The sequence below is a fragment of the Schistocerca nitens genome, chromosome 7, assembly GCF_023898315.1.
Source record: "Schistocerca nitens isolate TAMUIC-IGC-003100 chromosome 7, iqSchNite1.1, whole genome shotgun sequence".
Lineage (NCBI taxonomy): Eukaryota > Metazoa > Arthropoda > Insecta > Orthoptera > Acrididae > Schistocerca > Schistocerca nitens.
In genome coordinates this window covers 572,744,780-572,750,440 of record NC_064620.1, presented here as the reverse complement: position 1 = coordinate 572,750,440, position 5,661 = coordinate 572,744,780, and positions in this window count along the sequence as shown.

Below are 5,661 nucleotides of genomic sequence, written 5' to 3'. Positions count from 1 at the left end.
CGTTTCTAAATCTATACTGTAGACCAGTTAGCAAAAGAAGCTGCTATATCCAGAGCCTACTTAAAAAGGTAGTTAGAATGGGGAACATCAACTGCAAAGAAAGGTGCAAGTGGATATAAATCCACATACCTAGCTTACCGTGGTTTCACAACGTATCTGTACACAGCAGAGCTATTTTTACGATCACATGGATGACTTTTAATCACAGCAGCTTTCCTTCTCATTTGCTTCGTCTACAACACAGGTATTCATACTCCTACTATTGCAAAACTCTGCTGTTGCGGACATTAATCATTTCATCCTAGCCTGTCTGAAGTACCATCAAAATAGATAAGAATACTTCTTGGACTTAGAAGTCTTAGTGTTCCATTCCCTATAAGTGCTTTAGTCGTCTAATAAAGAATGATAGAGTAGTAAGATTTTTTTAGTGAGCATTTGGGTGGCATCAGTCACCAAAATCAACATTGCCCACTAATTAGAAACAACGAACAACGTGTCTCTTCAGAGAAATGATTGCCTTTATGTTCCCTCCATTGTATGGTGTCGAGCGCTACAGTCTCATGTGTTCTTCTATTACTGTGTGTGTATTTGTGTCAATAAATTGTGTAATTCGTGACAACAGTATTCGAATATTATTCCAAATACTTACAGCTGCAGAATTCCCACGTTGGTGGCTTATGACTACTGTATGTTTCCCATGTACCTGATGAATATGCAGCGCTGCTTCCCGCCAATACAATTGATACTGCAAAACATCAGAGGTTATTAGGACCTTTCGCCAGTTCTGACTGTGTTTCCCATGGATTGCATATGCAACAAACTATATGAAACCGCTCAATTCTAAACATGCTAGTCGTGCTGATTCCACATGGCAACATCCAATGCAGCTTTCCATGGATCTAACTGACTTACCTCCGACAAAGGAACAGTAGGAGCTGTTATCTGCATGTGCTACAGGGCCTGTATTAGGTGCTACTGTACGAGTGCAACAACGCCTTCTCACTCCTACCAACCTGACGTGTGTTTATGTGCGGTTTTTCTGGCTGCAAATTCATTGTCATCCATTGGCAGAGCTCGGCCAGCCAGACCACACCTGAAAATTTCTGGGTTAGAAATTATGTTGGGACTGATCCAAAGTGTTCACCCGGCAATACCTCCGGAGCGACTAATTTGGCGCCATATGGACACTTTCCCAGCAAGGTTTCCGCTATACAGAGAATGCTACCGAAACCGCCTCAGTTCCTATCAGATCAGCCACAAAATCGGTTAGCTATCATTAAATCAAGGTTCATTACTAGCAACATTTTTGATAATCCAGTGAAGTATTCCTCATTACTGTGTCATATAGGTAAATATACTGCCACAGTCAGTGATGTTGTACTGTCACCACCTCCTTTCAACAAATTTGAGGCAGCCGATGCAGCATTACTCCAAAGACTGTGCAAATCACCCAAGCAGCAAATTCAGCCTACTATTTTCCCAGAACATTTAAACTGTCAGACACCCTTGCAATCGAGTCATGGCATCATTTATAAATTTTAGTGGACGCCGTAAGGGTGAGCGAAAAATTATGTTTCAACTATGGAATGATATAGAGATTTATTGACATAACTTACAGAATCAATGGAAGTGTCATTTTGTAGCAAACAATCTCAAATTCGATTCACGTAGTGCACCAGTACCCCTTTCCTCCACCAGGAGCGCCAATGGAGTGGACAGTTAAAATGGTTACTTTCACTGGTGCAGAACATGCTCGCTGTGTGTTTTGGTCTATGAAAGGAACTCTGCAACAACTGTTCTGCGAAAATGTTTCACCAGATACGCTACAGAACCTCCAATAAGGGCTACAATTTACTCTTGACACAATAACTTTGTTGAGATGGGTTGTTCACTGCGACATGATAAATCGCCAGGTCGTTCATGTGTTGGTGATTATGTCGAACAAGTTACCGAGAGCTTTGCCCCCAGTCCACGAAAATCAACGTCACGTGCGTCTCCTGAGACCGCCAGTCCACAAAAGACTGTTTGCGAGTACTGTGTAGATGTTTACACTTCAAACCATACAGATTCACAATGGCACAGCACATTAGTGATGCAGATGAGTTTGCTCGTGGGGAATTCTGTGCGGAAATCTTGCAGTGGATAGAGTACGAGGCACACAACATTTTCCAGTGATAAGTCAACACTTCATGCAAGTGGCATAATGAATACTTGCAAAATACGAGACAGCGAAAATCCACATGCAGCCCTGGAATATGTCTGGGACACTCCCAAAGCTAATGTGTTTTGTGCCCTTAGCAAACTGAAAGTGTACAGCCCTTTCTTCTTCATAGAGAAAACTGTCACTGGTATTGTGTATCTGAATATGTTTGAAAACTTTTTAATTCCACAGATCGATGAAGATGACCGAGATAGAATGGTTTGCTACGAAAAAGACAGTGCACCACTTCATTTTCTCATGGAAGTTCGAGACTTCCTCGATAATCACTTCCCAGGTCAGTGGATTGCTCGTGAAGGGCCAGTTGCGAAAAAATCGAATCTACACAGCTGTCGCACAAGTTACACCTGATTTGCTGCAATGACTATAGAAGAAATTAACTATGGGTGACGTTTGCAGCATCACAAATGGTAGTCACATCGAACCAAAATGACATTTGATGCTTTTATGCGAAACTTTGATGTTGTTTGCTACAAAATGACACATCTACCGATTCTGTAAGTTATCTCAATAAATTTTTATATCATTCCAAAATTGTAAAGTCCTTTTTGGCTCAGTCTTGTGTTAATCCCTGATAATACATTGTGGCCCATATGGAGAAGCAAACTGCATCAGATTCATGTATCTTAAATATGTTATGAAAGACTCAAACAAGAGGTTAAGTTATTGTTAGCAAATCGCACCTCTGGTTTGCAAGATGGATCCCCTTGCTACCCACAGCCAACAGCAGTACATGTACACAGCAGCCATATTGTTTGTCGACATGGCATGTGGCTACCGAGCAGATCCGACTGCATCCAGTCCTACATGACATAGAACAGTGGCAGCCATCTTGGCTTTCCCTTCAGCAGGCAATGACCAAATAGGGCAGAGCATACCCAAAGATGCCCAACACTGCCACCATGGACCAATGGCTTCTGGAGACTTAAATGCATCATGCACAGTTGACAAAAATAAACTACTTAGTGCTGACAGATCACATATTGGTGCTCAATATAAGAGCAATTCAGCACTGCTGTGTGCAAGTTCTCTTCTTCTTGTTGACAACCATTTGCCGCTCACTGTGACACAGATCACTACATTATCGAAGTATGTGTGAAATCCTACCTGCTGAACCAAACTAGTTTGTTTACACCATCTGCCAGCTCTAACAGCCGCTACGTACGTTATTATAATAGTAGTCAGCATATATTGCTCTACTCGGGCTCCGAAATCAGCATGATCCTGAACACCACTACTCTTCCTTATACTGCAGATTTCTCATCTCAGCTCAATGTGGCAAATTGGTTGGTTGTTACCACTTATGGATCTTCTGTATACAACACTGACTCTGGCAAATTGCCAGACTTTCACATGGACTTTCAGGAAAGCTGATGTGAATGAACCCTGTTAGGAGCAGATTTTCTCAGCCACTTTCCTTTGTGTCCAGATTTGTGAGATGGAGCACTCTTCAGTAGAACACTGCCTCTTAGCATTCAGGGTACGATCAGGAGACCTTCAATGAAGGCTGCTTTACTACAGACAGACAGACACACTGAAAACTCCAATGTGCAGGCTTCAGCACCTATGCTCCTCACTCGGGTATCATCTGATGGCAACCAACAAATTGTAGAAACACACTGTACGGCAGTGCCTCTCATTACAAGAAGAAAAGTTCCTATTAGAGGAGACAATGAATGAGTCATACTACCATTAGGCAGAGGCTAAATGTCAGGTTTCTTCATTACAACCTTGGTATTCCACCAACTTTGATGCCTACCATCACAGTACTTCAACCTCACGAATATTTTTTGATGTAATGTGGACACCCTAGAAGTCAGATTAGAGAACTTTATCAACAGTTCAGGAGTTGACAATAAGTACAGATAGATCAATGAGTTACTGACCCAGCATTTACTGGCTTTGTACTCAGTGGACAGTAAAGGCAAAGTGAGCACTTTCCACTCCTGATGGAAAGCTGTAGAAATCATTCAGCACTGTATCAAACAGCTGGAATCATCAAGGATGACAATGCCTATCCACTGCAATTACATTTCTTCTTTACCTATAGCAAACATACAGATTAGTCATAGAGCAATCAGTGGCAGTGACCCCTACTTGTGTGTGTTCAGTGCTCCCCAGTTCATAATCCACCATAGCATTAAGGGACATACAGTGCATAGGATCGGGACTACAGAGGGACCACTCATCTATTACAAGTCATGATGCCTTTCCCTTGACAAGTTACAAATCACTAAAGCCATTTTAAACCAATCGTTAACCAAGGGCATTATATTCTCTTCACCGACTCATTTGGCTTCGAAAACGATAGTACATTTGAAATGTATGGTCACTATAGGGACTATTCCCGGTCAATATCCAGAACCAAATAGCCACAGATTTTCACATTCACTATCAGGTGCTTCTGTCTTCATCTTTATAGACTGTCAGATGGCTTACTTGGAAATACTGATGCCAACAGAGAACATAGCTGCAACTGCTTTTTTTACTCTCTTCAGATTATTTGAATTTTTATACATGCCAACCTGGTTGAAAAATGCAGCACAAACTTGACAGGGTTTCATCATTTCTGCTTTGTGTAAATTCCCAATTTGTTTTCCATAGTTGGACGACATGCTCATCTTTTCTTGTTCACCACCGAGCGAGGTGGCGCAGTGGTTAGCATATTGGACTCACATTCAGGAGGACAACGGTTCAAACCTGCGTCCAGGCATCCTGATTTAGGTTTTATGTGATTTCCCTAAATCGCTTCAGGCAAATGCCGGGATGGTTCCTTCAAAAGGGCAAGTCCGATTTCCTTCCCCATCCTTCCCTAATCCGATGGGACTGATGACGTCGCTGTTTGGTCCCCTCCCCCAAACTATCCAGTCCTGTTCACCACAAGAACCTGAAAAACACCTATAACAGGTTTTTCATACCCTGGTTCGATTGGCCATGGTAGTGAATAACGAGAAATGTCAATTACAACAACAGAATGTAACATTTTTGAGTTATTCTGTATCGCCAGAGAGGATCAAATCAATAGACGAAAGGACAGAATTAATTCATCTGATGCCTAAGCCTACAACTTACAAGGAACTAATGAGATTTGTAAGCGTGGCTAACTTCAATTGGCGTCATATTCCACGGGCTGCAGAAATGCATGTGCCTCCAACGAGTGTCCTAACAAAAACGAATCCTTAGGGGAGACGACCTGCAAAATGGTTTTAGGAAATATTATGAGTTTTTGAATTTATCAAATGGTCCTTACAGATCACTCACATGTTGCCTATGGTCCATCTGTCTATCACTGCTGACGTTAGACATACTGCCACTGACATAGTTTTACAACAAACAGTGGATGGCATCCAACAGCCCCTTTCTTCCCAGAACTGAAGCTGTGAGGACTGGTTGTGAGTTGGCACAGTGCTTGCCCACGAAAGGCGAAGGTCTCGAGTTCGAGT